This window comes from Myotis nattereri (assembly GCF_964212035.1).
Source record: "Myotis nattereri genome assembly, chromosome: 3".
In the NCBI taxonomy this organism is placed as follows: domain Eukaryota; kingdom Metazoa; phylum Chordata; class Mammalia; order Chiroptera; family Vespertilionidae; genus Myotis; species Myotis nattereri.
This window is the reverse complement of record NC_138077.1, coordinates 79,083,902-79,108,905: the sequence shown is the minus strand read 5'-3', so window position 1 is coordinate 79,108,905 and position 25,004 is coordinate 79,083,902.

Genomic DNA, 25,004 nt, shown 5'->3' with positions numbered 1-25,004 from the left:
TATCTAATAAAAGAGAAACATGGTAATTAGCGTACAACCACTACCCTTCCCATTGGCTAATCAGGGTGATATGCAAATTAACTGCCAGCCAAGATGGCGGCTGGCAGCCAGGCAGCTGGAAGCAAACATGAGGCTTGCTTGCTTCAGTGGCGGATGACTCCAACGTTCCCCGCCTGCCGCTGCCGGCCTCTGAGCTGGCAGTTTGAAACATTGCAACAAATATAGAAGCTAAACAAAACCCCAGAAACCCACTTTCAGCTGGCCGGCCGGGATCTCAGAGCTGGAGTTGATACAGTGTATCGATTATAGAACCCAAACAAACCAGATACCTGCTTTCAGCAGCAGAGGCCTCAGAGCTGGAGTCAGAGCTAAAGCTGGCCCAGAATAAAAAGAAAAAGAAAAAAAGGAACAGTTGGGAGCTTCAGTCACCCACCAGCCTGAAAACAGCCCACAGCCCCTCACCCAGACTGGCCAGGTACCCCAGTGGGGACCCCCACCCTGATCCAGGACACCCTTCAGGGCAAACCAGCCAGCCCCCACCCATGCACCAGGCCTCAGCCTGGATCATAGTTTAAGAAAATACTAGCACTGCCCCCAGCCCGGCAGGATTACAGATCTGGGTCCCAGACCTCGGACAGCCTTACTTGCTGCCACCTGCCTTCAGTATGCAAATTAGCCGCCATCTTGTTGCTTCAGGGTGGGGGTCCCCTCTGGGGTGCCTGGCCAGCCTGGGTGAGGGGATGATGGCTGTTTTCAGGCTGGTGCGCAACTGAGGCTCCCAACCTCTTCTTTTTTTCTTTTTCTTTTTTATTCTAGGATTTATTTACCTGCTATGGCTGTCACTGGAGCTGAGAGCCAGCTTTAGCTCTGAGGCTCGGCTCCAGCTCTGAGACCTCCGCTGCTGAAAGCAGGGATCTGGGTTTGTTTGGGTTCTATAATTGTAACACTGTTACGATCCTGCTGGCTGAAGCCCGGCTGGCTGAAAGCAGGTTTCTGGGGAATGTTTAGCTTCTATATTTGCAACATTGTTTCTTAGAGTTGCAGCTCAGAGGCCGGCAGCGGCAGGCGGGGAACCTTGGCTTCCTCCATCACTGGAGCAAGCAAGCCTCCTATTCACTTCAGCTGCCTGGCTGCCGGCAGCCATCTTGATTGGCAGTTAATTTGCATATATCCTGCTGGATTAGCCAATGGGAAGGGTGTCTGGGTTATGGTCAATTTGCAGGGGGTTGGGGAGCTCCCCCCGTCACGCACAGAGCAGGGCCGATCAGGGGGTTGAGGAGCTCCCCCCTGCCACTCACAGAGTAGGGCTGATAGGGAAGTTGGGGCACCGCCCCTGTCACACACAGAGCAGGGCGGATCAGGGGGTTGGGGCACCGCCACTGTCACACTCAGGGTAGGGCCAATGGAAAATTATTCAGCCATGAGAAAGGAGGATATCCTGCCACTTTAAACAATATGGATGGACCTTGAGTACATTATGCTAAGTGAGATCGTGAGATAAGTCAGACAGAGAAAGACAAATACTGTACAATATCATATGTGGAATCTAAAAAAAGCCAAATGCAAAAAAGACAGAGTAAAATGGTGGTTACCAGGTGATTGAAGAGGGAGGGATAAAATTGATGTTTTTTAAAGGTATAAACTTGCAACAAGTAGTAAATAAATCATGGTGATCTAATGCATAGTATAGTGAATATAGACAACAATATTGTACTATAGCAATCTAATGGGATAAATGTTGCTATGACTGTGATCATATTATAGTACATAAATGTATCAAGGTAACATATTTATATCTTTAATTTATTCCATGTAATATGCAAATATATGCCGTAAAAAGTATTGCATTTTTCTTTAAATACCACCAATGAACAATGAAGATAATACTGAGAGCTGAGAAATTTAGATTTTGAGTTTGTCACAAATTCCTCTCTGTAACAAATGTATTTACCTGCCTGGAGTGTTGAAGAATTTTGAAGATTCTTTCTTGCTAGAAAACTATATGACTCTAAATACATATTTAAGCAGCTTTCTAATTTTATTAGAGTGAGTAATGTCTAAAACTTTGCTTAATAACATAACATATCCAAATATTAGATATTAATGTAATCCAGTGACAAGAGCTTTTCCATCATTCTTTTTTTTGAACACTGAAGCCATGCCACCTATTTGCTTAATTATTTTCTTCTATTCCTCTCACTAGATATGTACTTTCTTATTTTTTAGCTCCCCTTTGCTTCAAAAATTCTTGAAGATTCCTTTATTTTCAGAATCTCCAAATCTCCACCTCTCATTCTCTCTTAAACTGATTCCAGTTAAACTGTCACTCCCCCTAATCCTCTGAAATTGCTCTTACCAACGTCACCTATGAACACCACACTTATAAAAGCAGTGGTCAACTTGCAGTCCTCATTGTATTTGACCCCTATCACCGTGGTCATGTTATCTTCCTTAATACATTTCCTTCACTTGGTCTCCAGTTCCCATCATATTTTTTTCCCACCTTATTGGTTGTTCCTTCTCATATTCCATCATTTCCTCTGCATTTCCCAGTCTTTCTTTTTTTTAAAAAATCTTCATCCGAGCATTATTTTAAAATTGATTTTAGAGAGAGAGGAAGGAAGGGAGAAACATCAATTGTTGCCTCCCATATGTGCCGCAACTGGGGATTGAACCCACAAGCTTTTTGATGTATGGGATGATGCTCCAACCAACTGAACCACCTAGCCAGGGCTCTCTTAGTCTCTTGATGCTGGTGTATGTAAGTGTGTGACTTGGTCCTCTTCTCATCTTCATTTATATTGATTCTCTATGTAATATCGCTAATCACATGTCTTCAAATACCTTTTAAATGCTGAAGACTTCCAAATTTGTATCTCCAGACCAAACCCCACTCTAGGTCTCCAGGCTCATATAAACAACTGCCTGCCTGCCATCTCTATTTGAATGGCTAATAGGCATGTCATGCCTAAAACTGAAATCTTGTTTATTTTAATTCTATTTGCAGCCTTCCCTGTTTTGGCTGATAGCATGTTTCAAGGTGCTTGGACTAGAACTTTAGAGTCATCCTCAAGCCCTCTCCTTCCTTCATACTCTATTGTCATCAGGAAATCCTTTTGGGATAAGCCTCCAAATATATGTAGTATAATTACTTCTTACTACTTCCTTTTCTCCTTCTAAGATCTGAACTATCATCATCTCTCACCTGGATAGTTACAATGGCTTTCTAAGTGGTTTCCCTGCTTCTATCTTTGTCCCTCTGCAGTTTGTCACCAACACTGAATTCAAGGATATTCTTTGAAAACATAAGTCTGGTCATGGCAGTTTTTGCTCAAAATTCTCTCATGAATTCTCGTTTCCCTCAGACAAAACCAAAGTCCTTAAAAGTCCTACAAAGTATCTACATGACCTGGCCCCTCCCTTACTTCTCTGACCGCATCTTCGACTGCTTTGCCACTGGTTACTCTACCACAGCCATGCTGACCTTCTTGATTTCCAGTATGGGAGCATCATGCCAGTATGCTCCCATCTTGGGAACTTTGCCTTAGCCATTTCTTCCCCTAGAATATTTTCTCACCAATAGCTGCAATAGCTAACACTCACCTTGACTTTACAATGAGGCTTCCATAGCAATCTCACTTAAAATTATAGCCCAGCTTTTCATCCTGGCACTGCTGGCACACCTTAACCTGGTTTACTTTTTCTTTTCAGCATAGGACCTAGTGCCCTCAAATATGCTATATCATTTACTTATTTATGCTCCTGGTCTGATTTCCACTGCTACAATGTAAGAACCTGGTATGTTATAAACAATGAATAAATATTTGTTGAATAAACACATGTTTAAAATAGGTATTTTGATATCTAATGTCTAAAGTAAATCTTTGAGAAACAAAATACAACTTTCATAAAGAACTTCAGATGTAAGAATTGTCTTATTAAAAAAGATTATTTTAAATTTGTCATTGGATAACATCTTTTTATTCATGACAGTTATTTTTATATATATATAACCTCCCACTGCCTGCATAATATCATTGAACTGTCCTTAATGTTATTCAGTAGATTTCTTTTTATTACTTTTCTTCCTGTCTCATTGGCCCATAGAAAGCAGTGTTCCTGCTGAAACTCCCCCTGTCCCCCCAGCCCCGCCTTTTTAATCACTTTGGTTCACTGGGTAATGAACTCAGAGCTCACTCAGACTTTGTATCCAACATCCCTCAAAAACTTCTATGTATTCCCTTTCCACAGTTTATAATTACCTGAGAAAAGCCTTTGGGAAGGGAGAGGAAAGGATTGTGCAAATAGGGAAATTACTATGATTTACACTTGCTATTTTATTACAATGTCTTTCCTCAAGGGTCCTGGTCTATTTTTTTTTAATTAGTGTGCATTCTCCTTAGCTCAACACTGTAAGACTCAGCCCCCTTGTTCATTCTCCTTCAATATTGTATAGTACTTAGCTCACTGTTGGAGCTTTTTATTTATCTTTGAGATACAAAAAATGAAAGCATTAACATTTAAAACTTAAAGACCTTGCCTGTAAGGCATATGTTGCATTTTTAAAGAGAAATTAAGTCAATGCATAAATACAAGTTACTTACTTTTCATTTTATGATGTTGGATTTTATGAGTTCCTATTTTACATTTAAGTTTTAGGTCTTTCTACTTGTAGTAGAGAAAGTATAATTTGCATTTGCTGTTCTTCTGCTTTATGTAACCCCATTCATGCTCTTCTCTGCTTCCTTACTTTTAATTGTATAAATATATATAAGCACCAAATATACACTGACTATGGGCTAAGCAGGGTGCTAGGCTCGAAAAAGACTGCTAGGCCCTGGAATGTGGATACATATTTGCACAAAGCATTCCTTTTCATAACTTCTGCAGGGTGGCAGTAAATTGCTGCAGCAGGCACATGTACACACAGAATTCCTGAAAGGAGTGGGAACCACGTGTCTGGGAGAGCAGTGATGCCTTCGATGAGATGAGACACATAAAGTTTAGCTATTTTATTTTGTAGTATGGCCTAATGCATGGCACTTTAACAAACAAACAAAGAGAAACACTCAGTAAACTGTGAAAGGACATTTTACAAACAACCTTCATACCTCCGTGTATATGCTTGAGTGTAGGCAAATACACAGAGAAGAACTCCATATTTAGCAATGAATTATAATCAAATCTGGATCCAGGAATGAGCCAACTAGAATTTCAGAAGAAAATAAAGAGGACAAAATTATAGGAAATATTTTGTTTAAGTTTTCCCCTTTGTTTTAGCCAGAGGGAGTAAATTAATAAATAAATTTAAATGTTATATTTTTATTAGTATTTCATCCCTGTAAATGATGGACAAGAAATATTTTAAAACTATAATGTTGAATTGGCACTGTGGTAGGCAGAATGATGGCTCCTCAAAGTGTTCACATTCTAATCTCCAGAACCTGTAAGTATGTTTGTGATATTACATGGCAAATGGGACTTTGCATATGTAACGAAGATTATCGACCATGAAATAAGGAGATTGTCCTGGATTATCCAGGTAGTCCCAATCTAATCAGATGAGTGCTTAACCCCAAAACTTTCTCTGGCTGGAAGCAGAAGAGAAATGCAGCACAAGAGGCAGAAATGAGGTGGCAGAAGGAGAAATCAGAAGAGATTCCACATGTCAGAAGGATTCAACTTGCTTTGCTGGTTTTATTTTATTTTATTTTGCTTATTTATTCTCATTAAACTTTGTTTTAATGGGAATCTTTTCAAGATTCTGTGAAAGATTTTTGGTCAAGTGGTTTCCATTAAAAAGTACTGATTTTACAAGCTAATAACTTAAAAACTACCACACACACACACACACACACACACACACACACACACACAAATGGTCCACAGAATCTCCTTTCCTTCTGTAGTTTTACGGTGCATTGTGATCATTGACCAGTCTTTTACTATTAAACTTAAGTGACCAATTGAGACAAACAGTTCTGAGACTATTCTTCTATTACCCATTAAGGTAATCAGTAATAGATTAGGGCTTACTGGCAGGTATTAGAGATCATATTCATTTAGCTTTCTGCGCTTCCTGGGCAGACGTGGTGACTTTGCCAGTTCCAGCTGCCTTCTTGTCCACTGCTTTGATGACACCCACAGCAACTATCTGTTTCCTGTCATCAACAGCAAAATGGCCCAGAGGAAGGTAGAAGCTCTCAACACACATGAGCTTGCTAGGAACCATATCGACGATGGCAGCATCACCAAACTTCACAACCTTTGGGCCATCTCCCAGCATTTTTCCAGAATGATGATCAATTATCTCCTTCAGCTTAGCAAATTTGCAAGCAATGTGAGCTGTGTGACAATCCAGCGTAGGTGCATATCAGCACTGATTTGGCCTGGATGGTTCAGAATAATCACCTGAACCGTGCAGTCAGCAGCTTCCTTTGATAGGTCTTTTTAAAAAATATGTTTTGGGGGGATGTAAGAGATCAACTGAAGGACTTGTATGCATGCATATAAGCATAACCAATGGACACAAGAGACTGGGGGGTAAGGGAGGCCAGGGGAAGGTCAATGGGGAAAAAAAGGAAACATATGTACTATTCTTTGTAATACTTTAAGAAATAAAATACAATTTAAAAAATATGTTTTTATTGATTTCAGAGAGTAAGGGAGAGAGATAGATAATCAATTCTGAGAGAATCATCAATTGGCTGCCTCATGCACACCCCACACTGGTGATCCAGCCAGCAACTTGGGTATGTGCCCTGACCTGGAATTGAACCAAGGCCTCCTGGTTCATAGGTCGACACTCAATCACCCTGGCAGAACATAGTGGGTCATTTTTGCTGTCACCAGCTGCATTGCTATGAGGGACATCTTTGACAGACATATCCCTTTTTTTTAAAAAATATATTTTATTGATTTTTTTGCAGAGAGGAAGGAAGAGAGATAGAGAGTTAGAAACATCGATGAGAGAGAAACATCGATCAGCTGCCTCCTGCACATCTCCTACTGGGGATGTGCCTGCAACCCAGGTACACGCCTTTGACCGGAATTGAACCTGGGACCTTTCAGTCCGCAGGCCGACGCTCTATCCACTGAGCCAAACCGGTTTCGGTGACAGACATATTCTTGATACCGAAGCCCACATTGTCCCCAGGAAGAGCTTCACTCAAAGCTTCCTGGTGCATTTCAATGACTTCACTTCAGTTTTAACATTGACTGGAGCAAAGGTGGCCATTATGCTTGGTTTGAGAAGACCAGTCTCCACTCAGCCCACAGGGACAGTACATCCTGGAGGGGCAGATACAGGAGCTTATCAATTGGACAAGCTGGTGGCAGGATACAATCCAGAGCTTCAAGCAGCATGGTTCCACTGGCATGTGACCACTTGGCTCCAGGATGTTGTCACCATTCTGACCAGAAATTGGCACAAATGTGTCTGTCCAAGATATCTGTCATAGCAATGTGGTCAGGGTTGTAGCCATTTTTTCAAATGTAGGTGCTGACTTTAACAATATCCCTGTCTCTCTTCTGGCTGCTAGGCAGCTCAGTGGAATTCATTTTAACACCAACATCCAGTTATTTCACATGTTGTGTGTAAGCCAGCAGGGCATGCTCACAGGTCTGTCCATTCTTGAAGATGCCTGCTTCAAATTCACCAACACCAGCAGCAACAATCAGGGAAGACACTTTCTTGGTGTTCTGAACTGAAGCAATTACTTTTGCATGGGAAGTTTATTCCATTGATAGTTTATTAATCAGGTATTTATTGATGACATATTGTATGCTAGGAATTATCTTAGAGATTGAGGAAACAAAAATGTCATGGTTCTGTTCATGGTCACGCCTTTCTGGAAGTTATAGTCTAGATGAAAGAGACATACATACACTCAAGCTTAAGGAAAGGAGTTAGAGTTTTTTGGGATTGTTCTTTCTGATGTTGGCAAAGTCACCCACATTAGTGGTTCTACCTTTTCAATCGTTAAAACTGAGATCTTCAGGTACTGAACAAAAATTCTTAAGAAGGTGATCAAAGTTTATACTGGCCTGCCTTCCTTCTTCCTGCTCTTCCCTTAAGAATGAAGAGAGAAGGCACTAGTTGGGATTGTTCAGCCAAGCTAGGTGCCTCGGAAATACTAATAAATTGGTATCTTTAGTAGCAGCTTAAAACAACACGAATTTAATCTCACTAATTTCTCTGCCCCATCTTTCATAGGGTCAAAATCAAGGTGTTAGTCAGGTGGGCTGTTATCTGAAGGTTTGGAATAATCACCTTCTCAGAGGAGGTGGTTACTGAATTCAGACTGAAGGATGGTAGAGAAATGGTCCATTGATTAAGAGGTTTTAGATTTGTTTCAGTTAAGGTGTAGATCCTATTCGAAGACCAGCAGTGGAGAGGAGCTGCAAGCAAGTCAGTGTTTCTGGAGTGTACAGTATGAGACAAGGAAGATGAGGGAAAAAAAGAATGGGTTAATAGGAAGATGCCAAATCATAAAGACTCTGGTGTGTGATGCAAAAGACTTGGGTTGAGTTTGGAAATTTATAAACTGAGTTGTTATAAACTGAAGATTCTCTATGTCCTTGTGTATGTACATACACATGTGTGTACATAATCATATGCATGTGTTAGTAGATGTTCACTACATTTTTGAATGAATGGGAACAAATATAAAATATCTGAAAGCAGGGAGGGGAAGGGAAGAGGACAAAGTTAAGAACTGGAACCTGGATTTGAAAGAAAGGTATGTTATCTGAATTGGAGAAGTAATTCAGGAAGAAATGGAATCAGAAACTGATTTCGATTGGGTAGACTCACCACAAACTCAAAGAGAAAAAAAAAATCCAGAGTGAATTATGAGAACTGGCTCTATATTTATCATTTCCCAACTGGGTACAATAATGTCTACAGGATGTATGTAATCCCAGGGAATTAAAGCTGCTATGATCATACCCAGTGAATTTAGAAAGTATTAAGTGTTCATATTCAACTCATTTAATTGCTTATTTTTGGAATTTGGCATTAATATAAATGCAATTCTATAGGAAACAATAGACGATGAAGTCAATACTCAATCTTTTCAAGCTGGTAAGCAACCAGCTCAATTTCAAATATGGTAGAGTTTATGACTTTGTTTGAATGTAAAGCTTGGCTCCAATTTATTTTAACACTTAAGTTAGATTTAGTATGCCAGAAAATCAAACTATAGTTTAACAAAGTTAAACTGTCCGAATATGATGATTTATACCATCTGACCTGAAAGAGCAAACTAAAACCAAAAATTATAGCCAGTCAGGACAGACGTGCTTATGCAAGAGTAACTTCCCTTCTTATCATTCCAAAATCAATTATTTCTTAGTGGAAAACCTGCCATTTTCCCCCTTGGGGAGGGTTCTATAAATGTGGTATATTACCTCAGCCTAACATTCCTGGAAAACAAAGGAGCTTTCTGTTCTTTGAACCCAAATCTGACTTACCTCTTTTTTTGAATCAAGCCCTAAAGCAGCTAGGCTAGAATGTAGACAATGGGCAGAGCAGGCACAAATCAGCTTGCTTCAGTGACTTATATATTTAGCTTTAAGAGAGAGTCCATGGAAAGGTTTTTATTTTGTTAAAAATTATTGATTTTCCTTTCTAATGTGTGTCTCTGTTGCAGGTTTAGAGAAGAATATTCACCCATCTTGCTTCAGCATTTCCTAAAGACAGCTCCTGCCAGTCCATCTGCCAAGGGTGGGCACTGATCAAAATGAGTAATTAAGTTGCTTTGGGTTCAATAACCCAAAGTCGTTCAATGTCACTCTGTCCTTTGCAGCAACCTGTCATTTATAAACATACTAGAGGCCCGGTGCACGAATTCGTGCATGGGTGGGGTCCTTAGGCCTGGCTGGAGATTGAGGCCTATCAGGGGGCCAGATGGCCAGGGAGAGGGAACCTGGGAGGTTGGCCGGCTGGTCCCCCAGTTGGGGCCGATGGGGGGGGGGGCGGCCAGGCAGGGGGAAGGGCCACGGGAGGTTGGCTGGCTCGTGGGAGAAGCTGCAAAAGGTTGGCTGGCTGGTGGGAGCTCACTGACCACCAGGGGGCAGCTGCTGCATTGAACGTCTGCCCCTTGGTGATCAATGCATGTCATAGCAACTGGTCGACTGGTCATTCCGGTCATTTCAGTTGTTTGGTCATAATGGTCACTTAGGCTTTTATATATATAGATATCTCTTTTTAACTTTGGAATGAAAGAAAAGTGAGTGGAGGGAAAAGGCTAGTAGGTAGAAGAGTTAGAGGGTTCCTGCTGTCAACTGATGGCCATTGGCACCAATTCAATGCCAATAGAAATTTCTAATTTGGGGTGCAGCTAAGAAGAAACTTTATTCAGTGTAAAAAGCTCAACTGTGATGCAGCACAGCTATGAAAACAGCAGAGATGAGAGGTCACCCCAGGATCAGGGGGCCTTGGGCCAGGCCTCTCTTCAGCTAGGCAGCTCTGGCCCAAAAGGCACTGCCCTGAATAGCCAGAATAGAGTCCCTCTGGTTGGTCAGAGCTGCGCAGCTCTGATTGAATAGGGAAAGCTGTACTATTGGTTGAAATAGGATTCCAGGAAACCTTTATAAGGGCTGGCACAGATGGCAGAAGCAGTTCAGCATGGAGGCAGGCAGTTCAGTGCGTTTCTTCATTAAGTAGTTTGCATGAGAGGGCCCTATGCTGCTAGGCTCTGCTTTTGTTTTTTGTTTTGTTTCTCCCCTCAGGGTTTATACTGTCAAAATTATAGTAAAGAAATGGCACCACCAGCCATCCTCTCTGTGAGGCTATTTTGCTGATATCATGGTGCAAATTTTGGGGAGGTACTCTGCCTTTCTAATTACCATGCTCCTGGAAATGGCATGGCATTTCCCTCTGAGTTTTTAACCATGCTCCATGCCTAGAGCAGGGTATTGGCTTCCTTTAACACTGAGTGAACTTGGAATGTCACCTCTCTGAGCTTTTATTTTTTCAATTGAAGAAAGCAAGATGAAAACAAAAAAAGAGAGATGTGTCGTGTCTTTTCCAGCTCTTTGGGTTTTTATCTAATTGTAATCTTTAAAACTTCGATCTTCGGGTACTGAACAAAATTGGTAAGGGACCCACGTTTATACTGGCCTTCTTTTTTTCCTTCCTTCTACTTACATATCTACCAGGAGTCAGACACTGTATCACCTTTTTTCTTCTGCTCAAAATGTTATTTTATTTTTTTAAAAAATATATTTTATTGATTTTTTACAGAGAGGAAGGGAGAGGAATAGAGAGTTAGAAACATCGATGAGAGAGAAACACCGATCAGCTGCCTCCTTCACACTCTCTACTGGGTACCTGCCCTTGACTGGAATCGAACCTGGGACCTTTGAGTTCGCAGGTCGATGCTCTATCCTCTGAGCCAAACCGGTTAGGGCTATTTTTTTCTTAATTGACTTTAGAGAGAGAAAGGGAGGGAGAGGGAGAGATAGAGAAACATCGATGAAAGAGAGAAATATCAACCAGTATGCACCCTGACTAGGGATCAAACCTGCAACCTGGGCATGTCCCCTGACTGGGAATCGAATTAGGACCTTGCAGTGGTTCTCAATCTGTGGGTTGCAACCCCTTTGGCGGTCGAACGACCCTTTCACAGGGGTTGCCTAAGACCATCCTGCATATCAGATATTTACATTACAACTCATAACAGTAGCAACATTACAGTTATGAAGTAGCAACGAAAATAATTTTATGGTTGGGGGTCACCACAACATGAGGAACTGAATTAAAGGGTCGCGGCATTAGGAAGGTTGAGAACCATTGGATGGGAAGATGATCAACCAAGACATACCAGCCAGGGCTTCTGCTTTAAATTTTATAGCACATGTATTAGTTTGTTGGGACTGTCATAACAAAGTATCATAGACTTCCTGGCTTAAACAATGGAAATTTTTTCCTCACTGTGGTGGAGGCTAAAACTGTGAGAACAAGGTGTTGATAGGGTTGGTTTCTTCTGATGTCTCTCTCCCTGGCTTAGATGGCCATCTTCTCCCCATGTTTTTCCATGGTTTTTCCTCTACATGTCTGTGTCCCTATTTCCTCTACTTATAAAAATGCCAGTCATATTGGAGGACAGCCTATCCTAATGGCCTCATTTAACTCATTTTCCTATTTTAAGGCCTTATCCCTAAAATCGCATTCTGAGATAATAGGGGTTAGAACATCAACATATAAATTTTGGAGGGACACAATTGAGCCCATAATATCACATATAAATTCTATATCCCCATCTCTATTTGTATATATTAAAGTGTATTAAGTGAGTCCACATTGAATGCTGTTTATACAAATGATTAAGTTGTCAACTTCTGAGAAAATTTGCTTGAATAAGATAACCGTAGGGGCTTTTGTAAATGGTATTGAAATAAAATGTGTATGAATATAGGAGTGTATAAGAAGGAGAAAGTTGGATATAAAAGGAATAAGGGGAAAATATAAACTTTGTTCTTAATTATCCTCAATCTTGATTAAATATTCTTGAACTCATTATAAGAGAGAGTTTTGGGTTATAATTGTGTAAGGCTTAGATAAACTCATCTTCTATTTTATTAATACTATTTTTTAATTAGTGACATTCAATATTATCTTATAGTAGAGGCCCAGTGCACAAAATTTGTGCATGGGGAGGGGAGGTCCCTCAACCCAGCTTGCACTCTCTTGAAATCCGGGACCATTAGGGGTTGTCCGACTGCCAGTTTAGGCCTGATCATTCAGGAATCCCTGTGGGACTGGGTCTAAACCAGCAGTCAGACATTCCTCTCTCAATCTGGGACTGCTGGCTCCTAACTGCTCGCCTGCCTGCCTGCCTGATTGCCCCTAACCTCTCTGCCTGCCTCCCTGATCACCCCTAACTGCCTCTGCCTCACCCCTGTCGCTTTAGCTTTGTCTGGAAGGTCATCCAGAAGGACGTCCAGAAGGATGTATGGAAGGTCATTTGTCTGTCCAGTCTAATTAGCATATTATGCTTTTATTATTATAAACTAGAGGCCCGCTGCACAAAAATTTGTGCACTGAGGGGGTCCCTCAGCCCGGCCTGTGCCCTCTTACAGTCTGGGACCCCTTGGGAGATAACGCCCTGCTGGCTTAGGCCTACTCCCAGGTGGCAGAGGGCAGGCCCAATCCCTAGGTGCAGCCCCTGGTTGGGCTCAGAGCAGGGCTGATTGGGGAGTTGGGGCGCCGCCCCCTGTCATGCACAGAGCAGGGCAGATTGGGAGGTTGCGATGCCACCCTCAGTCACGCTCAGGGTAGGGCCAATTGGGGGGATTGGGGCACCGCCCCCTGTCACACTCAAGGCAGGGTCGATGGGGAGGTTGCGGCGCCACCCCCTGTCACGCACAGAGCAGGGCCCATCACGGGGGTTGGGGCTCCATACCCTGTCATGCACAGAGCAGGGTCAATCAGGGGGTTGGGGAGCTCCCTGCTGTCACTCACAGAGTAGGGCCGATAGGGGAGTTGGGGCACTGCCCCCTGTCGCACTCAGGGCAGGGCGGATCAGGGGGTTTGGGCGCCGCCCTCTATCACCCAGAGAGCAGGGCTGATCAGGTGGTTGGGGCGCCGCCACTGTCACACTCAGGGCAGGGCCAATGGGGAGGTTATGGCTCTACCCCGTCACACACAGAGCAGGGCCCGTGGGGGGCGGGAGGGTTGAGGCCCCGCCCCCTGTCACACACAGAGCTGCGGGGCGATCAGGGGGTTTGGGCGCTGCCTCCTGTCACGCTGATCCCGGTGCTGGGAGGCATATTACCCTTTTACTATATAGGATAGAGGCCTGGTGCATGGGTGGGGCTGGCTGGTTTGCCCTGAAGGGTGTCCTGGATCAGGGTGGGGGTCCCCCCTGGGGTGCCTGGCCAGTCTGGCTGAGGGGATGATAGTTGTTTGCAGCTGGTCACACACCCTTCAGGGTGGGGGTCCCCACTGGGGTGCCTGGCCAGTCTGGCTGAGGGGCTGAGGGCTGTTTTCAGGCTGGGACTGAAGCTCCCAACTGCTCCGTTTTTTATTTTTTTTTTATTTTTATTTTGGGCCAGCTTTAGCTCTGAGGCCTTGGCTGCTGAAAACAGGTTTCTGGCCTTTGTTTACCGTCTGTATTTGATACAATGTTGCAGTCCGACTGGCTGAAGCTCCGCTGAGTAAAGCAGGTTTCTGGTTTTTTTTTAGCTTCTTTATTCACAACATAGTTGCTGAGAGTTGCAGCTGAGAAGCTGGCAAGTCAGGCGGGGAACTTGGAGTTCTCCTTCACTGAAGCAAGCAAGCCTCCCTGTTTGCATCAGCTGCCTGGCTGCTGGCCGCCATCTTGGCTGCCAGTTAATTTGCATATCTCGGCCCTACTCTGTGAGTGACAGGGGGATTAGCCAATGGGAAGGGTAGCGGAGTGACACTAATTACCATGTTTCTCTTTTATTAGTGTAGATTAGTTTCAGGTGTACAGCATAATGGTTAGATAATCATATAATTTACTAAGTGATATCCCATGCCCCAGTCTTTCAAGTACTCACCTGGCATCATACTTTCCTATTACAATCTTATTGACTATATTCCATATTCTGTACTTTTCATCCCCAAGACTATTTTTTATAAATACCAATTTTTACTTCTTGATTCCTTCAACATTTTCACCCAGCCCTTCATCCCCTGTCCCCTCAGAAAACCATTATTTTGTTCCCTATATCTGTATCTGTTTCTGCTTTGTTTGTTCACTTATTTTGTTCTTTAGATTCTGCATATAAGGGAAATCATATGGTATTTGTTTTTCTCTGTCTGAATTGTTTCACTTAGTATAATACCTTCTAGAGAACCCATGCTGTTGCAAATGGTTAAGATTTCATTCTCTTTTATGGCTGAGTAATATTCCATTGTATATGTGTCCCACAGCTTTGGATCCACTCTCCTACTGATGGGCACTTGGGTTACTTCTATATCTTGCCTATCCTATATAATTAATGGCTAATATGCAAATTGTCCCCTCAACTGGGAGTTTGACCAGGGGGCAGGGCCAGCTGGCCCCACCTCCAATAGGCCCCCCTACCCTGATGTGGGGTGGGGGTGGCCAGCCAACCACCCACAGCTCCTCCCCCCAGCTGGCCCTGCCCCTGATCAACCTCCCCCACCCCAATTGGAGCAGACAAGCCGGACCCCACCCATGCACGAATACATGCACCAGGCCTCTAGTTTAAAATAACACTGCTATGAACATAGGGGTGTGTATATTACTTTGAATCAGTGTTTTGGGTTTCTTTGGGCATATACCCAGAAGTGGAATTGCTGAGTCATAGGGCAGTTTCACTTTTAATTTTTTGAGAAAATTGCATACTGTTTTCCACAGTGGCTGCACCAATCTGCATTCCTATAAACAGTGCAACAGGGTTCCTTTTCTCCACATCTTCACCAACACATATTTGTTGATTTATTGATGATAGCCATTTTGACAGGTATGAAGTGATATCTCATTGTGATTTTAATTTGCAGTTCTCTGATGATTAGTGATATTGAGCATCTTTTCATGTGTATTGGTCATCTGTGTGCCCTCTTCGGAGAAGTCCTTAGCCCAATTTTTAATTGGATTATTTCAGGTCCTTAGCCCATTATTTAGTTGGATTATTTGTCTTTTGGTGTTGAGTTTTATGTTTTTTTTTTTTTATATATATGTTTTTACTGATTTCAGAGAGGAAGGGAAAGGGAGAGATAGAAACATCAATGATGAGAGAGAATCATTGACCAGCTGCTTCCTGCACACCCCACACTGGGGATTAAGCCCACAACTCAGGCATGTGCCCTGGCCAGGAATTGAACCATGACCTCTTGGTTTAGAGGTCGATGCTCAACCACTGATCCACACTGGCCTGGCATTATAAGTTCTTTATAAATTTTGGGTATTAACACCATGTCAAAACTGTCAGCAAAAATGTTCTCCCATTCAGTGGGTTGTCTTTTCATTTTGTTGATAGTTTCTTTTGCTGTGAAAAAAACTTTTTAATTTGATCAATTCTGAGTTTGCTTTTTTCTTTTGATTTCCTTGCCGGAGGAAGAAATATTGCTATAAGAAATGTCTGAGATTTTACTGCCTATGTTTTCTTCTAGGATTTTTAAGGTTTCAAATCTAACATTTAAGTTTTTTATCCATTTTGAGTTTATTCTTGTGTATGGTGTAAGCACATGGTCTAGTTTCCTTTTTTTGCACATATATGTCAAATATTCCCATCACCATTTATTGACTAGACTGTCTTTACCCCTTGTCAAACACTAATTGACTGTAAAGCTGTGGTTTTATTTCTGGGTTCTCTATTCTGTTCCATTGATCTATGTGTCTGTTTTTATACCAGTAGCATACTGTTTTGATTACTATGGCTTTGTAGTATAGTTTGGTATCAGGTAGCATGATACCACCAACTTTGTTCTTCTTTCTCAAGATTGCTGTGCTATTTGGGGCCTTATCTTGTTCCATATAAATTTTTGGATTATTTTCTCTAGTTCTATGAAAAACGCCATTGGTATTTTGATAGGGATTGCTTTGAATCTACAGATTCCTTTGTGTAGTATGGACATTTTAATGATGTTAATTCTTCTTATCCATGAACACAATATATGTTTCCATTTATTTATATCTTGTTCAATTTCTTTCTTCAATGTCTTATAATATTCTGAGTACAGGTATTTTTTCTCCTTGGTTAAATTTATTGCCAGGTATTTTATTATTTTGGTGCAATTGTAAATGGGATTGTGTTTTTTAGTTTCTCTTTTTGATAGTTCATTATTGGTGTATAAAAAATTCAATCAATTGCCTGGCTGGCATGACTCAGTAGTTGAGTGTCAACCTATGAACCAGGAGGTCATGGTTGGATTCCCAGTCAGAGCACATGCCCCAGTTGCAGGTTTGATCCCCAGTATGGGGCATGCAGGAGGCAGCTGATCAATCATTCTCTCTCATCATTGATGATTTTATCTCTCTCTTTCTCTTGCTCTCTGAACTCAATAAAAATATATATTTTAAAGCAATGCAACCAATTTATGAATATTTATTTTGTTTTCTGCTACTTTCCTAAATTCGTTTATCAGTTCTAGTACTTTTCTGGTGGAATCTTTTGGGTTCTCAATAGCATAATGTTATTTGCAAGTTGTCAGTATTATTTTTTTCTCTCCCATTGGATGCCTTTAATTTCTTCTTTTTGCCTGATTGCTGTGACTAGGAATTCTAATACTACATTGAATTAAAATGGTAAAAATTAAAAAACTCTGTCTTGTTCCTCATGTTAAGGAAAATGCTTACGTTTCCCCCCAGTGAGTATGAGCTGTGAGTTTGTCGTATATGGCTATTATTATTATTATTATTATTATTATTATTATGTTCCCTCTATTCCCACTTTGCTCACAGTTTTTATCATAAATGGGTGCTATATTTTGTGAAATGTTTTTTTTTCTGCATCTATTTATGTGGTCATATTATTTTTATCCTTCATTTTGTTTATGTGGTGTTTCACATTAATTGATTTGTGGATGCATCTCAGGAAAAATAATCTCACTTGATCATGGTGTATTTTTTAATGTATAGCTGGATCCAGTTTGCTAATATTTTATTGAGGATTTTTGCATCTGTGTTCACCAGAGATATTATTTTATAATTTTCTTTCTTTTTAGTGTCTCTATCTTTTTTGGAACCGATGTTGGCCTTGTAAAATGAGCTTGGCCGTCTTCCCTTCTCTTGAATTTTTTGAAATAGTTTGGTAAGGATTGATGTTAAATCTTCTTTGAATGTTCAATAAAATTCACCTGTGATGCCATCCAGTCCAGAACTTTTGTTTGTTGGGAGGTTTTTTATTACTACTTCAATTTTGTTGGTTGTAATTGGTCTGTTCAGATTTTTTTTGTTTCTTCCTGATTCAGTTTTGGAAGATCGTATGTTTCCAGGAATTTATCCATTTTTTTCCAGAATGTCCAATTTAGTCTATGTAATTGTTCATAGTATTTTCTTATAATCCTTTGTATTTCTGTGGTGTCAGTTAATATTTCTCTTCTTTAATTTTTGATTTTTAGTTATTTTGGTCCTCTTACTTTTTTTTTTTCTTGATCAGTCTGGTTAAAGGTTTATCAATCTTGTTTATCTTCTCAAAGAACCCACTATAGGTTTTATTGATCATTTGAATAGTTTTGTAGTCTCTATGTCATTTATTTCCACTCTGTTTATTATTTTCTTCCTTCTAACTTACTGTGGGCTTTGTTTGTTATTGTTTTTCTAGTTCTTTTAAGTGTAGGATTAGATTATTTATTTGAGTTTTTCTTGTTTCTTGAGGTAGGCCTGCATTGCTATGCACTTACTTCTTAGGACTGCTTTCAATGTGTCCCATAGATTTTATGTCATTGAGTTTTTATTTTCATTCGTCTCAAGGGATCTTGCTTTTTCCCTTGATCTTGTTTTTAACACATTAATTGTTTAGTAACATTTTATTTAGCTACAATAAGTTTATGTGTTTTCAGTTTTTTTCTTGTAACTGATTTCTAGTTTTATACTCTTGTGTCAGTAAAAGATGCTTGATATGATTTCAATCGTGTTAAATTTATTGAAATTTGTTTTGTGTCCTAACATGTGGTCTATCTTGGAAAATGTTCTCTGTGCCCTTAAAAAGAATGTATACTCTGGTGCTTTGGGGTGAAATGCTTTAAAAATATCAATTAAATCCATCTGGTCTAATGTGTCATTTAAGGTACTGTTTCTTTGTTTATTTTCTGTCTGGAAGATCTATCCATTGACGTCATGGGGTATTAAAGTGTCCTACTATGACTGTATCACTATTATGTCCCATTATGACCAGCAATATTTGCTTTATATATTTAGGTGCTCCTATATTGAGTGCATGAATGTTTCCAAAAGTTATATCCTTTTGTTGGGTTAATCCCTTTTTTAAATTAGGTAATGTCCTTCTTTATCTTTTATTATAGCTTTTGTTTTAAAGTCTATTTTGTCTGACATACTCCAGCTCTTTTTTGTTTTCATTCACATGAAATATATTTTTCCATCCCTTTATTTTGAATTTGTGCCTGTCTTTTGATCTGAAGTAGGTCTTTTATAGACGGCATATAAATGGGCTGTGTTTTCTTATGTATTCAGCTACTCTATGCCTTCAAAAATTTTTTATTGAGTTTGTTGGGGGTGACATTGGTTAATCAAATTATATAGATTGCAATTGTACTATTCTGTAATGCATCATCTTTATATTTTATTGTGTATTAACTACCCAAAGTCAGGTCTCTTTCTGTCACCATTTATTCCTCCTTTATCCTCGTTAACACCCTCTGCTCTCCTTCCCTCTTGTAATCACCATATGGTTATCTGTGTCTATGAGGTTTTGTTTTTGTTTTTGCTTAATCCCTTCATCTTCTTTCACCCAGTCCTTTAATACTCCTCTGTTCTGACAGCTGCCAATCTTTTTTCTATAAATCAGTTTCTATTTTGTTTGTTTATTTTTTTATTAGAGTCCACATATAAATGAAATTATATGGTATTTGTCTTTCTCTGACTGGCTTATTTTACTCAGCATAATACTCTCCTGGTCCATCCATGCTGTTGCAAAATGTAAGATTTCCTTCTTTTTAAAGATCAAGTAGTATTCAATTGTGTAAATGTACAGCTTTTTGATCTACTCATTTACTGATGGGAACTTGGTCTGCTTGAAAATCTTGGCTATTGTAAATAATTCTGCAATGAACATAGGGCTGCATACTTATATTCTTTAGAAACAGTGTTTTGGGTTTCTTTGGATATAGTCCCACATGTGGTATTGCTGGGTCATAAGGCAGTTCCATTTTTAATTTTTTGAGGTATCTTCATATTGCGCTCCACATGGCTATACCAAGCTTCATTCCCACCAACAATGCATAAGGGTTCCCTTTTCTCCACATCCTTGCCAACACTTGTTTGTTGACTTACTGATGATAGCTATTCTTACAGGTGTGAGGTGATAACTCATTTAGGTTTTAATTTGCATTTCTTTGATGATTAGTGACATTGAGAATCTTTTCATATGTCTTTTGGCCATCTGTATGTCCTCTTTGGAGAAATATCTAATCAGATCCTTTCCCTGGATTTTAAATGGATTGTTTTGTTTGTTTGTTTTGTTGTTGAGTTTTATAAGTTCTTTATAAATTTTGGATGTTAACTCCTATTAGATATATCATTGGTGAATATGTTCCCCCATTTAGTGGGTCTTTTCATTTTGTTGATGGTCTTCTGTGCTGTGAAAGAACTTTTTTGTTTGAGCAAGTACTATTTGTTTGTTTTTTTTTTCTTTTATTTCCCTAGCATGAGGAGTTATGTATCAGAAATAAATATTGCTAAAGAAAGGTCCAAGACTTTACTGCCTATGCTTTCTTCTAAGATTTTTATGGTTTAGAGTCTGGCATTTACATCTTTAATCCATTTTGAGTTTATTCTTGTGCATGGTGTAAGAAAGCGGTCTGGTTACTTTTTTTTTTTTTTTTTTTTTGCATGTGTTTTTTGTATGTCTAGTTTTCCCAAAACCATTTATTGAATAAACTGGTTTTACCTTATTATATGATCTTGCCTCCTTTGTCAAATATTAAGTTATTGTAAAGGTGTGGGTTTATTTCTGGGCTCTTTATTTTGTTCCATTGATCTATATGCCTGCTTTTATGCCAGTACCATGCTGTTTTTATTGCTGTGATCTTGTGGTACAGCTTGATGTCAGCTAGCATGATTCCTCCATTTTGTTGTTTAGAGCATTTGATCCATTTACATTTAAAGTAATTATAGATAGGTATGTAATTATTGCCATTTTATTATTTATAATCATGTTCCCCCCCCCCCCCCCTTTAAAAGGTCCCTTTAACATTTCTAGCAATACAGGTTTGATGGGGATGAACTCCTTTAGCCTTTTCTTGTCTGGTAAGCTTTTTATTACTACTAAAAATGATGGCCTTGCTAAGTAGAGTAGTGTTGGTTGTATGTCCTGCTTTTCATCACTTTGAATATTTTGTGCCAATCCACTCTGATCTGAAATGTTTCTGTTTGGAAATCAGCTGACAGTCTTATTGGAGGTCCCTTGTAGGTAGCTAACTGTCTTTCTTTTTCCGCTTTAAAGCTTCTATTTTTGTCTAAACTTTTTCATTTTAATTATGATGTGTCTTGGTGTTGACCTTTTGGGTTTATCTTCTTTGGGACTCTCTCTGCTACCTTGCTTTCTGTCTTCTCCTTCTTGTACCCTTATGACATATTGTTGTTACACTTGATGTTGTCCCAAAGGTCCTTTAAACTGTCCACATTTAAAATTATTTTTCTTTTTGCTGTTCTGATTATTTTCTGCTACCTTGTCTTCCAAATTACTGGTTCAGTACTCTGCTTCATCTAATCTGCTGTTGATTTCTTCCTGTGTTCTTTTTTTAAAAAAAATACATATTTTTATTGATTTCAGAGAGTAAGGGAGAGGGTGAGAGAGATAGAAACATAAATGATGAGAGAGAATCATTGATTGGCTGCCTCCTGCACGCCCCCTACTGGGGATTAAGCCTGCAAACCAGGCATGTGCCCTTGACTGGAATCAAACCTGGGACCCTTTAGTTCACAGGTCGATGTTTTAGCCACTCTGCCAAACCAGGTAGGGCCTTCCTGTATTCTTCATTTCAATTATTGGATTCCTTATTTCTGACTGGTTCTTTTTTGTGGGTTCTGTGTCCTTTTTTATACTTATGAATTTCTTACTAAGTTCTTTGAGTATCCTTATAACCATTGTTTTGAACTCTATATCTGGTGTTTGCTTGCCTCCATTTTATTTAGTTTTGGTATTTGTTTTTCTGGAGATTTACCCTGTTCTTTTATTTGGGATGTTTCTTTTTCTTCCCATTTTGGCTGCCTCTTTGTGTTTGTATCTATGTGTTAAGTAGATCTGCTATGTCTCCCAGTCTGATGAGTTGACATTATGTAGTTTTTGTCCTCTGGGATCCAATGGCTCAGTCTTCCTGATCTCCTAAGCTAGGTGCTCCAATAGTGCCATTTTTGTTAGTTATGTGTGCCCACCGGTTGAAGTTGAGCCTTGATTGCTGTTGGCACATGCATGGGTGGGGTGGCCTTTCACGCTGGGTAGGTATGAGGATTGGCCACAGCCACAGAACTAGTTGCTGTGTGTAGGCTGACCCCATGAAACAGACATCACCCAAGCAATTTATAATGCCTATTGAGCCCTCCCTTTGGGAATGCTACCTGTAGTGCTAATGAGGCCTTGCTCTATTTTGGTCTGAAGCCAACCACCAGGTGTGTTGTTGGTTCGGGGGCCTCTTGGAGAGACTTGGTGCAGGTCAATGTCAGATGCTGCTTGTGACCGGCCCTGAGCTACCTTTTAGGAACTACAAAGCAATCCATGGTTGCTAGCTGCCTGTTCTAGACTTGGGTGCAAGTGGGAGGGGCCCAGTTGCATACCGAGGCCCACTGTTACCAATATCGGGTCAGGGGCAGGTCTGCAGAGGCCCCAAGGCTCCATGAAACACACTGCTACCTGCTGGCTCACTGTTAGGTTAAACCATTGAAAAAGCCTCAGCAGTACGCAAGGAGCATAAAGCAGTTTCTCAGGGAATAGCCAGGTAGGGGCAAGTGGTGCTCACCAGTTTAGTACAGATTCACATTCTGTGTAGTGCTGGGTCTGATTCTCCTCAACAAAAAAGCTCAGTGTACACCAAGGTCAAGCCATCACCCACCTGGGGTCTGCAGATCTTTGTGGTGGGGTGGGGTCTCAGGGAGTCATGAGGGGTGAGCCAGTGGGGTTCATCAGGCTAATGCAAATCAAGATTTGGTGGTGTGGATCAGGGGCTTAATGCAGGAAATGTGATCCTCCCCCTAAAGCCACACAACTCAGTTTCTCCCCATGTGTCTCTGGTGCCCTCTAGCCTGGCTAGAAAGTGAGTGATTTCAGAAGTCAAAATCTGATGAGTTTGGGAGTTGTAAGACATTTTCAAGATTAAATATGGGGCCATGGAATTAGGATATTTAAATATTGGACAATTAATTTGTGCTAGAATAAGTTATAGATGCCAGACTTAAATAAGTGGAATACATTTTAATGTTTGTTTTGAATGAGATTCAGCACATTGGACAGGGAGACCAGTGCTGTCTGACAATGTTTCATATAGTCAACTCCTTATCTATACTAATAAAAGGGTAATATGCTAATTAGACTGGACATCTTCCAGGCAACCTTCCAGACATCCTTCCGGACAAAGCCATGGTGGTAGGGCTAAGGCAGAGGTGGTTAGGGGTGATCAGGCTGGCAGGCAGGTGAGTGGTTCTGAGCCAGCAGTCCTAGATTGCGAGAGGGATGTCCCAGATTGGAGAGGGTGCAGACCAGGCTGAGGGCCTCTAGTTATGGAATAAGAACTAGAGCTACTGAACCATTAGGGTAGATTAAATAAATCAAAATCAATGAAGAAAATAATTTCAGATAAAAGGGGTTGCAGATAATGACTCCAATTTTATGAGGAACAATGGAATTTTGATTTGTAACTGACCTTTATTTAGAGCATACTGGAGTAATGCATACTCCAATTTTTTCAGATTTTATTTCTAGTGTCATTGTGTAATCATCATAAATAGCTAGTTATTGATATTAATAATAGGAAAAGAGTAAAGGGAAGGTCATGTGGGCAGCTTCACCAGGAAGCTGCAACTTCACACTCCCCAGGGGACCACTGATCCATTCCCTACAGATCACTGGAGGAAGGAATCAAACAACGGGGGAGATGGGCACATGTGCAGTGAAGTCGAGGTGATGCAGGGAAGGTGCTTGTCTGTCAGTCTAACATGGGAAAAAGATAATTGGCTGGGGTATCGGAGATGAAGGCACTGAAAAATCTTGAAAGGTTCATTGGTTGAGCTCCTGGTTATAATCCCTAGACAAAGAGTTCTTGCTCTGTTGCCTGCTTGCTCACTTGCCCATTTGTTCCCTTACCCCGTCTTGCTCTTTTGTCTTCTACAAGAGTGAGGAACTAAAAAGGTGATTGGACGTCTGTATGCATGGATATGGTATGCCAACTGGTGAGCTTTTAAAACAACTGGATGAAAATCTGATATTTTCATTTCAGATGCTGTAAATATCATTATCTGTATATCAATTTTCTGGCTCCTCTAATCTTCTGCCTGGGGGCTGTGAGCCTTACTGCTGATGCTCAGGAAGAAGGTTTGAGAAAAAGGTTGGGGACTCACTTGTACTGGTTTACACATAATCTCTTCATCTTCATCTTCATCCCAGCCAGGACCTCATGCCTGCCTTTCTCTGTGCTTGCTGTTTCAGTGTCTGGCACCTCCCTGACTCATTTTCTCTGAAACGAATTCCTCCTGTCTGACAGAGTTGTAGAAGGGAAGAGGCTACAGGTTGCAGTGGACACCCAGGGCCTAATAACTCCATATACAGACTTTCAAACACCCATTTTCAGTCTCTTCTTAACCTCCACCTTTTGTTCTCCATGCTTTTAATTGCAGAGCATTTCTTGTAATCATCTGAGACCAATTGGTTTACATTTGATCAGTTAACTCTATCTCCTCCCCCACACAGAGGTACTTGAATTTGACCTATCTTCTCTCTGCTAAGAGTTTCATAATTTCTCTACTTGTTTTCTTTCTAAAATATTATAATTTAAGATTATATATGCCTTTGAGTTTGATTAAACATGGGGTTTATATTTTCCATGCTGTTTCATTATGGCTTTTAGTAGAAGAGGATGGAAAGGCTTCTATTTCACCTTCTTGAAACTATAAACCTAATGCAATACTTTATAACTCTGAAGATAGGATAATAGACATATTTAAAAAGAGTATATGAATTTAAGAGTGAGATATTTTCTTTTTTATTTTGTTTATTTTGTTCTTTAGATTCCACATATACGTGAAATCATGTGGTATTTGTCTTTCTCTGACTGACTTATTTTACTTAGCTTATGCTAGGTCCACCCACACTGTTGCAAATGGAAGATTTCATCC